This window comes from Pelophylax lessonae, assembly GCF_965119305.1.
Source record: "Pelophylax lessonae genome assembly, chromosome: 1".
Classification (NCBI taxonomy): Eukaryota; Metazoa; Chordata; class Amphibia; order Anura; family Ranidae; genus Pelophylax; species Pelophylax lessonae.
In genome coordinates, this window is record NC_138768.1 from 311135802 (window position 1) to 311148454 (window position 12653).

At 46.8% G+C, this 12653-nt stretch overlaps 1 protein-coding gene across 1 annotated transcript in view; it reads right to left on the reverse strand.

The window, feature by feature from the left end:
- Window positions 1–12653, reverse strand: part of P2RX2 (purinergic receptor P2X 2) — a gene marked incomplete at its 5' end in the record, with an annotated part of 84382 nt that overhangs the window by 33553 nt on the left and 38176 nt on the right. The gene's annotated exons all lie outside the window — the stretch shown is intronic.

Here is a 12653-nt window from a genome sequence, read left to right on the forward strand (position 1 = left end):
CTCTAGTTGAAGCAAGGAAAGCGACTTCCAGAAAGATTTATCATCGCACATGGAAGTCCTACATTGCATGGTGTGAACCTTTGGGGTTCCGTCCTCGGTCTTATTCGATTAGTCGAATATTGGCTTTTCTGCAACAAGGGGTTGAGCAGAAACTGGCCTTGAGTACTATCAAGGGTCAGGTCTCAGCATTAGCCATCTTCTTTCAGAAGCCTTTGGCTACTCATTCCTTGGTGCGGAATTTCATCCAGGGGGTGCGACATCTGGCTCCGCCAGTGCACGCGCCGTTACCCCCCTGGGATCTTAATCTAGTGTTGTCGGTTCTTCAGAAACCTCCCTTTGAAGATATTAGGGAGATTCCTCTACCCACGTTGTCCCAGAAGGTGGCCTTCTTGGTGGCTATTACTTCTGCACGCAGGGTGTCAGAACTGGCCGTATTATCTTGTCGTTCACCATATCTGGTGGTTCATAGAGATAAGGTGGTTCTTCGTCCGAATCCATCCTTCCTACCAAAAGTGGTTTCAGAATTTCATCTGAATGAAGAAATTGTATTACCTTCCCTGTGTCCTAAGCCCAGTCATCCTCGGGAATTTGCTTTGCACTCCTTGGATGTGGTCCGGGCGATCAGGGTATACTTGAAAACGACAGACTCGTTTCGCAAGACGGATTCACTTTTTTGTGATCCCAGATGGACCCAAAAAGGGGTTGCCTGCATCTGCCGCGACCATTTCCAGATGGATCAGACAGACGGTAGTGCAGGCTTATTCTATTAAGGGTCGGGAGCCCCCGTTCCCTGTTAAGACGCACTCCACTCGGGCACTTAGTGCGTCATGGGCCTTTCGCCATCAGGCGTCAGTGGTCCAGGTGTGCAAGGCGGCTACCTGGTCGTCGGTGCATACCTTCTCTAAACATTATAAAGTTGATGTAATGGCATCGTCTGATGCCTCATTTGGCCGCAAGGTTTTGCAGGCCGCAATTTGAGGAGACCAGCGGTCTACCTCGAGGGTTTTTTTCCGTTGGAAAAATTTTTCTTTAGCCTCATTCTTTGTTTATAATGAGCCTTTAAAACTTCTAGTTTGGCACCGGTTGGGCCTTCTAGATTGGATTTGATTTTGTCAATCCCACCCCTCATTTGTGGCACTGCTTCTGGATGTCCCAGCTCTTGAGAATCAAGAAGACTACGTCTGTCAATGAGCGATAGAGAAAAATGGATTTTTGTAAGAACTTACCGTAAAATCCTTTTCTCTTAAGCTCATTGACAGACGTAGTACCCGCCCCTCTATCATTGAGTTGGGTTGGGTTAAATTCTCTGTACTGCTTTAAACAGAACTGATTCCCTGTAGCAGAGAGAGGGAGGATATACCCTCAGGGACTGCCCCTAGGGTGGAGCCAGAACGTTTTGTCATTCTGCCTAGTCCTACTCCTGCGGAGACAACATAACCCAGCTCTTGAGAATCAAGAAGACTACGTCTGTCAATGAGCTTAAGAGAAAAGGATTTTACGGTAAGTTCTTACAAAAATCCATTTATAAAAAAAAGTCCATAAATCTATCCCATAGTTTGTAGAAACTATAACTTTTGTGTAAACCAATCAATATACACTTATTAGGATTTATTTTACCAAAATTATGTAGCAAAATACATATTGGCCTAAAATGATGAAAAAATTTGATTTTTAAAAAAAATTTTATTGGTTATGTTTTGTAGCAGAATGTAAAAAATATTGTTTTTTTTTTTTTTTTTTTAAATTGTGGTTCTTTTTTTGCGCAAAAAATAAAAATCACAGTGGTGATCAAATACCACCAAAAGAAAGCTCTTTTTGTGGGAAAAAAAGGGCATCGAGTTTATTTGGGTACATCGTCCGCATGATCGCGCATTTGTTAGTTAAAGCAACGCAGTGCCGTATTGCAAAAATGGCCTGGTCATTAACCGATTGCCGACCACCGCAAGTACATATACTGCAGCGGCCAGCCCCGTGCAGGCAAAGTGACGTATGGGTACGTCACTCGCCTGCGAGCCAATAGGGGGTGAGCGCGCACCGCCAGAGGTGCGCTCCCACCCCCGCTCGTTCACGGACGCCCCCGGGCGTGTGCCCGGTGGACCCGATGTCCGCCGGTCACTCGCGATCGTTACAGAGGGAGAAAGGCAGGCAGCTAATGTAAACAAAGCCGCCTGTCATTCTCCCCTGTGTAAGTGCAGAGATCATACGGTCCTGCTATGCAGGATCGTATATCTCTGTAGTTACACCACTAGCCACATCCCTTCGCAGTTAGAAGCTTGCCCCTATGGACACACTTAACCCCTCCTTCTCCAATAAAGTTAAACCCTTCCCTGCCAGTGTCATTTTTACAGTAACAGTGCATATGTATAGCACTGATTACTGTAGTAATGTCACTGGTACCCCCAAAAGTGTCAAAAATGTCAGTCAAGGGTCCGATCTATCGCAATGCCGCAGTCCCGCAAAAAAAAACGCAGATCGCCGCCATTACTCGTTAAAAAAAAAAAAACGACAAAAATCTTTCCCTTAGTTAGTAAACGCAATAACTTTTGCGCAAACCGATCAAAATACGCTCATTGCTTTTTTTTTTACCAAACATATGTAGAAGAAAACAAATTGGCCAAAAATGTAAACAAATTTTGATTTTTATATTTTTTTGGGGAATTTCATATAAAAAATGTGAAAAATATTGTTATTTTTGCAAAATTGTCGTTCTTTTTTAGTTTATAGCGCATGATCAAAAAAATCGCACAGGTGATCAAATACCACGAAAAAAAAGCTCTGTTTGTGGGGAAAAAAGGACGTCAAATTTGTTTAAGTACAGCGTTGCACGACCGCGCAATTGTCCGTTAAAATCACGCAGTGCCGAATCGCAAAATAGGGCCTGGTCAGGAAGGGGGTAAAATCTTCCGGGGCTTAAGTGGTTAAGGGGGTAAAACCTTCCAGAGCTGAAGTGGTTAAGCTCAGCGTTCAGAGGGAGAAAAAAAAACTTCTGTTTTGTGTTTTTGAGAGCGGCAGAAAAAAACGATAAACGCTCTTAAAGTCTGCTAAATGCTCCTAAAAGCTAGTAAAAAAAACCACGCATTTTTTTCTGCCAAGAGCACTTTTTTAAGCCGAGGTGCATGGACCCTAACTGTAGATTTACAGTTCACTCTGAAATGAATGCCTACAAACAGAAAATGCATAAAACCCACTTCTTGATGAGTTGCCCCTGACTAGAGAATTAAGGTTGGTCATAGATAATATGGCTGGAAGATCTTACTGCCAATTAACCACTTGCACACTGGGCACTTAAACCCCCTTGCTAACCAGACCAATTTTCAGCTTTCAGTGCTCTCACATTTTGAATGACAATTACTCAGTCATGCAACACTGTCCCCATATGAAATTTCCGTCCTTTTTTTCACACAAACAGAGCTTTCTTTTGGTGGTATTTAATCATAATTGGGGTTTTTATTTTTTGCGCTATAAATGAAAAAAGACCAAAAATTTTGTAAAAAAATTCATTTTTCTTCATAAGTTTTGGCCAAAATTTATACTGCAACATATCTTTAGTAAAAATAACCCAAATAAGTATACATTTTTTGGTCTTTGTGACGGTTATAGAGTCTACAAGCTATGGTACCAATCATTGAAAATTGATCACACCTGATGTACTGACGGCCTATCTCATTTCTTGAGACACTAACAAGTCAGGACAGTACAAATACCCCCCAAATGACCCCTTTTTGGAAAGTAGACATTCCAGGGTATTTAGTAAGAGGCATGGTGAGTTTTTTGAAGTTGTAATTTTTTCCCACAATTCTTTGAAAAATTAAGATTTTTAAAAATATATATATATTTTTCACAAAATGGTCATATTACGAAGTTATTTCTCACACACTGTACAGGCATACTTGCAACTACACCCCAAAATACATTCTGCTACTCCTCCTGAGTATGGCGATACCACATGTGTGAGACTTTTCCACAGCCTGACCACATACAGAGGCCCAACATCCAAGGAGCACCGTCAGGCGTTCTAGAAGCAAAAATTACACATATCATTTTCTGACGACTTCTCACACTTTTGAAGGCCCTGGAGCACCTGGACAATGGAAACCCCTATAAAATGACCCCATTTTGGAAAGAAAACACCCCAACACATAATCTAGGAGGCATAATGAGTCTTTTGAACATGTCATTTTTTTCCACAAATTTTTGGAAAATGTGGAAAGAAAACCAAAACGCATTTTTTTTTACACAAAGTTGTCTATTTATAAGACATTTCTAACACATAGCATGTACATAGCAAAAAATGACACCCCAAAATGCATTCTACTACTCCTCCTGAGTATGGCCATACCACATGTGTGACACTTTTCCACAGCCTGAATACATACAGAGGCCCAACAAGCAGGGAGCACCGTCATTTCCTGACTTCCCATTACAATTTTGTGAGGCACTGTAGGGCACTGATAAGCATTGTAGTGGCAGTGATGTGGCATTGATGTGGCCCGGATGAGCACTGATGTGGCCCGGATGAGCACTGACGTGGCATGGATGTGGCCCGAATGAGCACTGACGTGGCATGGATGTGGCACTGATGAGCACTGACGTGGCATGGATGTGGCACTGATGAGCATTGATGTGGCACGGATGAGCACTGACGTGGCATGGATGTGGCACTGATGAGCACTGATGTGGCATGGATGTTGCACTGATGAGCACTGACGTGGGATGGATGTGGCACTGATGAGCACTGATGTGGCATGGATGTTGCACTGATGAGCACTGATGTGGCATGGATGTTGCACTGATGAGCACTGACGTGGGATGGATGTGGCACTAATGTGGCATGGATTAGCCCTGACGTGGCATAGATGTGGCATGGATGAGCACTGACGTGGCATGGATGAGGCACAGATGAGCACCCTGACGTGGCATAGATGTGGCACAGATGAGCACTGACATGGCACGCATGTGGCATGGATGAGCACTGACGGGGCATGGATGTGGCACGGATGAGCACTGACATGGCATTGATGTGGCATGGATGTGGCATGGCTGAGCACTGATGTGGCATGGATGTGGCATGGATTAGCACTGATGTGGCATGGATGTGGCACTGATGAGCACTGACGTGGCATGGATGTGGCACTGATGAGCACTGATGTGGCACGGATAAGGCACTGATGAGCACTGACGCGGGATGAATGTGGCACTGATGAGCACTGATGTGGCATGGATTAGCCATGACGGGGCATGGATGAGGCCCAGATGAGCACCCTGATGTGGCATGGATGTGGCACAGATGAGCACTGACATGGCATGGATGTGGCACTGACGTGGCATGGAGGAGCACTGACGTGGCATGGATGTGGCACGGATGAGCACTGACGTGGCATGGATGTGGCACGGATGAGCACTGACATGGCACGGATGAGCACTGATGTGGCATTGATGTGGCACGGATGAGCACTGACATGGCATTGATGTGGCATGGATGTGGCATGGCTGAGCACTGATGTGGCATGGATGTGGCATGGATTAGCACTGATGTGGCATGGATGTGGCACTGATGAGCACTGACGTGGCATGGATGTGGCACTGATGAGCACTGATGTGGCACGGATAAGGCACTGATGAGCACTGACGCGGGATGAATGTGGCACTGATGAGCACTGATGTGGCATGGATTAGCCATGACGGGGCATGGATGAGGCCCAGATGAGCACCCTGACGTGGCATGGATGTGGCACAGATGAGCACTGACATGGCATGGATGTGGCACTGACGTGGCATGGAGGAGCACTGACGTGGCATGGATGCGGCACGGATGAGCACTGACGTGGCATGGATGTGGCACGGATGAGCACTGACATGGCACGGATGAGCACTGATGTGGCATTGATGTGGCACGGATGAGCACTGATGTGGCATGGATGAGCACTGACGTGGCGTGGATGAGCACTGACGTGGCATTGATGTGGCACGGATGAGCACTGACGTGGCACGGATGAGCACTGAAATGGCATGGGTGTGGCATGGATGAGCACTGATGTTGCATGGATGTGGCATGGATGAGCACTGACATGGCACGGATGAGCACTGACGTGGGATGGATGAGCATGGATGAGCACTGAGGTGGCATGGGCAGGCACGGATGTGGCATGGATGTGGCACAGATGAGGCACGGATGAGGCATGGATGAGCACGGATGTGGCATGGATGAGCACTGAGGTGGCATGGGTGAGGCACTGATGAGGCACGGATGAGGCACTGATGGGGCATAGATGAGGCACTGATAGGGCACAGATGAAGCACTGATAGGGCACAGATGGGGCAGAGGAGGCATTGATAGGGCACAGATGAGGCAGAGGAGGCACTGATAGGGCACAGATGAGGCAGAGGAGGCACTGATGGGGCACAGATGAGGCACTGATAGGGCACAGATGAGGCGTGCAGCTGCAGTTTCTCTCCTCTCCTCGCACGCTGTACCGATTGCTGTGTACAGCGTGCGAGGAGAGAAATGAACCGGACATGCGCCGGTGTTCCGTGAAAAAACCATACCCGTGAGAAAACCATACCCTCGTCACTTCCGGAGGGTATGGATTTCTCACGGTACTTTAACTTGCGGCGGTTACATTATAACAGCTCCTCTGCATCATGCCTCATGTCCGCTCCTTCCCCTGTCACTTCCCTGATCTCCGTTAATAAATATAAAAGCGGATCACGGAGCACAGATCGCCGTCACTTACATTTCATACCCCCTCCGCCGCTTTTATATTTATTAGGGGAGATCAGGGAAGTGACAGGGAGAGGAGAGAAGATGATTGATGTTGCAGCAGAACTGTTTTAATGTTACCGCCACAAGTATTAGTGCCGTTAACATATCATACCCTCCGAGCATGCGCACTTGTTAACTTCTTTCTTGTTCAATCACGTCTCCGGGGCTCTGAGCATGCGCTCTGCTGCGCTGCTCTGCTGTTTCAGACCGGAAGTGACGAGGGGTATGGTTTCTTCACGGGGTATGGTTTTTTAACGTTACACCGGTTTGTTGTGAAGTGATCGCTCCGTCATTGGACGGAGCGATCACGTGGTAAAGGACCACTGTCATTGGCCCTTTATCGCGATCTGTGATGCGTCGGGTTCCCGGGACCCGGCGAGCACGGACACTCCCGTGTGTGCGCCCCAGGGGGCGCGCGGGAGCGCGATTCTGGGAGGACGTCCATGTACGCCCTCCCAGAACTAGACAACCGCGCTGTAGCCGTCTTTCGGCTATGGCCCGGTTGGAAAGTGGTTAATAATAGTTAGAACTATTGTTGCAGGTAATACAACGAAGCCTGCATTTTAATGCACTAAGCTAGAACCCCTAATGTCTGAGGTGTCTTGTAGTAACTACGGCAGATGGTCAGGAAAATCAATCCAAAGGTGAACTGAAACCTGATTTGTCAAAGTAGCTATAGAATAGGCATGTTTTACTGAACACCGGAGTTTCTTTTCTGCAGCAACCATTCAGATTCAGACTTTTGGAGCAGGTTTCAGTCCAAACAGAGGTCAAGTTTAATTTTTTTTGTAAGAAAACATTGACACATAATCATTTTATTTCAGGGCTGATAGTATGTAAACTATGGGAAGATACTGTATATTATATTGCAGATCTTCCGTAACACGTTTGCCCTGTAGTCTAAAATGCAATGGATCCAAAATGAGACAGATCCCTTCCAACCAGGGGCAGTAACTACAGCCCAGCTGCTATGAAGCATGGGGAGGGGAAGGAGACCCCACTAGGTAAGTAAACCCTAACAATTAACTTTTTCTTTTTTCTATATTTTAGTATGCTAAATTTACCATTGGAAGTGTTTTGTTTTAACTCTTTGAGAAGTGGAAAAACAAATACCTGTTTATTGTTAAGAGGTCTTGTGAGCCAATAACTTAGTATAAAAAGAGGGGCTGTGGAGATGACAATAGAGGTTAAGAGTGGGTGGGATTTCAGAGCTATGAAGACACTCAGGTAAATTCAATAAAGCATTATTGCCACTTCTCTGGTGGTATGGCCCTTGAGAAGGTCTTGCGCCAGATTGAAAAAGCCATGTCACCACTAGTTTACTGAAATGTGTGGAAGCTTCAGGTTGTTCCTAATTGTGACACTTTTACAAAGTGGCACTATTACTAAACAAAATGTTTAAAAAGTTGCCTCCAGTTCATAGATAATGAAACTGCAGACATGATACAATAGATGGTCAGAGACTGCAGACGTGATACAGGAGATGGCCAGAGACTGCAGACATGATACAGGAGATGGTCAGAGACTACGGACGTGATACAGGAGATGGTCAGAGACTGAGGACATGATAGAAGATAGAAGAGCACTAGGGGGGCCGGAGAGCACAGGGGAAGCAGAGAGCACTGGAGGAGGTGAAGGGCGGGGGGGGGACAGGAGAGAATTAAGAGGGGGTTTGCAAAGCATTGTAGGGGGGTTGGAAGGTGCAGGGGGTGGAGAGCACTGGGGGAGGGGGGGCGAGCAGGGAAAACCAGGGTGGTGGAGAGCACTGGGGGGGACAGGGAGCACTTGGGGGGCGGGCAGGGAAAACCAGGTGGGTGGAGAGCACTGGGGGGGGGGACAGGGAGCATAGGGGGAGGGAGATAAAAAGAACTGTGGGGAGCTGGAGAGCATGGGGGGGCTAAAGAACAGGGGGGTCTAGTGCACTGGGGGGGTTAAGAGCACTGAGGGGGGATAAGAACACTGGAGGGGGGGGGTTAAGAGAGCACTGGGGGGCCAGCAAAGGAAGTTGTATAGGAGGGGGATGGGGCAGCTGCATATAGAGGAATTGATCTTTCACCATTCTTCCTGCAGGAGGGAGAGGAGGACAATCAGTTATTCAGCAGCTGCAGGAAGGATAGGGAAGGATGAATTCCTCTATATGCAGCTTCCCCATCCTCCTCCTATCCAACACAGAGCACACATAATTGGGCAATGGGCACTCACCTTCTTCCCGCCGAGGCTCCACCCCCTTATTGCCGCCGAGGCTCCGCCCCTTTCTTCCCGCCGCGGCTCCGCCCCCTTCATCCCGCCGCGTCTCTGCCCCCCGCTTGCAGCACGGATTGAAGGAGCTGCCACTGCAGCTGCCTTCACACTGCCATACAGGATCTCTCAGAGGACGCTGGCTGATACCCCCCAGTGCGCCCCCCATTTGGTACCCTACTGTGTGTGACACTGTCATGTAGCTGCTTGCAGGGAGAAAGACCAGCTGTCAAAACTTAGCGGTGATGTCGGGGGTGGGCGGGATCGAGCAGCTGTCAAACACCAGCCAATGATTGGGCTGCTTAAGAAAGGGGCGGAGCCACATAAATCAAGCAGCCGCCCAGACCCCATCCCATTGGCTGGTGTTTGATAGCTGTTCGGTCCCGCCCATCCCGGACATCACTGCTGAATTTTGACAGCTTGTCTTTCTCCCTGCAAGCAGTAACATTACCTGACAGTGTCACACACACTCAGAGGCTCTGGCAAGCCTCACTGTCTGCTGGAGCCAACAGCACAGCCGCCTCTCCACCAAGTATCTCACTACCCTTAGCAGGGCAGCCATCAGAAATTTTGGGGCCCCTTACACCACTTTAGGCCTGGGCCCTGATCACCAACATTTTGCGGGGCTCGACCTCAGGCCGTCCCACCGAATCCGCCCAGTGGCCATCCCTCCAAGTCCTTCAGTGCACCTACTGATATTTTGACACTTACAACTTATGAAAATTAATCCAAGCCATCAAAAAGACATCCCCATATATTCAGCAAGGAGACATCCGAATCCAGCAAAGAGACGGCCTCATATATTGAGCAAAGAGACATCCTAATCCAACAAAATGACAGCCTCATATATTCAGCAAAGACACATCCCCAACCAGTAAAGAGACAGCCCCATACTGTATATTCAAAGAGATATCCCAATCCAGCAAAGAGACAGCCTCATATTTTCATCAAAGAGACAGTGCAATCCAGCAAAGAAACATCCCTTCAGCTGCATCGGCTTCCTCTGGAGCCATCCTGCTTTAGCAATTGCTAGATACTACAGCAGCAACAACTCTGTCTCATTGGTTGGGGCCTGGGCGGCTGGGCCCCTCAGAACGCCCGGGCCCCCTACATGTGTATGGGCTGTCCCCCCCTGATGGCTGCCCTGACCCTCAGTGCCAAAGATGGAGATCTGGCCCTACACTAACAGACACATGGTGATTAGGGTGTGCCCAGGCACACCCGGCACACCCCGTGCGCACGCCTATGCTCTCAACCCAAGGTTTTACTGTAAAATACTTTTTTTTCCTGACTTCTAAGCCAAAATGTTTAGCCCTTGCTGGCTGGGAGGGAGGAGGGGCTTAGAATTTACACCAAAATTCTAGGATCTTACACTTCACTTGCTGGTGAGCTCATAAGTAAATATAAAGGGAATTCCCTGCACTGCTACTCTGACAACTCTATCCACAGCACTGGTACCTAATAACATGCTGATAGCTCTCCCACTACCTGTCCTTGATTTAGACATACTTTATTTTACATAACTATGTACAGTAAATATACTATTGTATCACTTGACACTGCCAGGCATCCTAGAAAGAGGTTCCCCTCCAATCCCAGTTGACGCCTTCTGAGAGGAAACGCACCGGGTGGAGCAACCGCGTCGTCATCACCAGGGCTGTGGAGTCGGAGTCGGAGTAAATTTTGGGTACCTGGAGTCGGAGTCGGCAAACAATGCACCGACTCCGACTCCTACTCGTACTAAATTTAGATTGGAATTAAAAAAAAAGCAAGTTTAAATGTCCCAATTCACAAAAAGTTATAATTAATTACTTAGTATAAGGAAACTTATAATTGAGGAGGCCAAATGTAAAAAGGAAGAACTACAGAAAGTTCTGAAAGGACGTTTTGTCTTCCGTAAAAAATGAATGCATGCACACGTCACAGAATCAATTATTTTGCTATTAATGTTAGATTTGTGGATGAAAATAACAAAACAATAACACGGACCCTCGGATTAAAGGACACTCAGGCACATCACACCAGTGATTACTTTCAGAAGTTAGTGGAGGGTGTTCTAGAAGATTTTGAAATTACAAAGGAACAGATTTTATGTTGTGACAGATAACGTTTCTAACATGTTGAGCACAATTGAGAAGATGAACGCAGATGAAGAAGGTAACAAACAGATATTAGAGTTAGAGGAACACAGCTCTGCAAGTATTATTATTATTTCAGGTTCTTATATAGCGCTGTCAATTTTCGCAGCACTTTACATATACATTGCACATTCACATCAGTCCCTGCCCTCAAGGAGCTTACAATCTAAGGTCCCTAACTCACATTCATACATACATAGTAGGGCCAATTTTATACAGGATCCAATTAACCTACCAGCATGTCTTTGGAGTGTGGGAGGAAACCGGAGTACCCGGAGGAAACCCACGCAGGCACAGGGAGAGCATGCAAACTCCAGGCAGGTAGTGTCGTGGTTGGGATTTGAACCAGCGACCCTCTTGCTGCTAGGTGAAAGTGCTAACCACTACACCACTGTGCCACCCATATTGAAGAAAGTTTAGAAACTGAAGAGAATGCTGACATTTTTTTAGACAACTTTGTTGAAGAAACATTGAAGCTTGCTACTATTCATAATATGCGATGTGCTGTTCATACACTGCAACTTGCCATAAGAGATGGATTAAAAGATCGCCATGCAGCTACACTAATTGGCAAATTATGGCAAGTAACTGTTGCAGCCAGGGCCCTGAAAACAGATGCAATTTTGAAAAGACGTGCAGGAAAAGGAGCCATTTTGGATCAAACAACTCGCTGGGGAAGCACTTATTTAATGGTGAAGCGTTTGCTTGAACTTAGACTTCATAGAAGAAATGGACAATGAAACTCTTGCATTAACTGAAAGCCAGTGGACACAAACAAAAGAGCTGGAGAACCTTCTTTCTCACCCCTTTACTGTCACCAAGAGGTTGCAATGTGACGATCTAAACCCGGGTAAATTCCTCTTGGAATGGAAGAGCCTGTTATATCGCCTGAACAAAAATGGAGGGTTAATAGCTGAGGGCATTGCATCTTCAATGATGAAAAAGAGAGAGTCTTTTGCTGGAAAATTAAATCTTGTTAGTTGAAGAAGCCATCCTTGTTTTTCCAGAGATCGTTAGTGATGTGGCCAGAATAGTTACTGCAATGCCACCCACCCAAGTCAGTGTCGAAAGATTAATACATATTAATACAGAGGAGTCGGAGTCGTGGAGACGGAGTCGGAAGTACAAAAAACTGAGGAGTCGGAGTCGGAACATTTATCTACCGACTCCACAGCCCTGGTCATCATCACGCACAGTCCACACTGAAGGCGGCCATGCACACTTGCCGATGCTGTTTTTTGCCTACATACATGTAAGTGCAACTTTTTTATTTAATAAAAGAGGTTTTAGAGGTAACGCACTATTAGCCTCTCTATTCATTTATATGTGAGTTCTGGAAAGCCCTGGATGTGCATGAAGTATCCAGATCCATGGATTGCCGTTATTTAAAGGGATTCCACCATCTGCTGGGACCAGTCTAACCCTAGAGTCTATGATAATCACAGGTTTTCTGATCATGTGTCTCTGGTAAGCAGCCACCCATTCTTTCATTTGATCATGGTGGGGTCGCATGC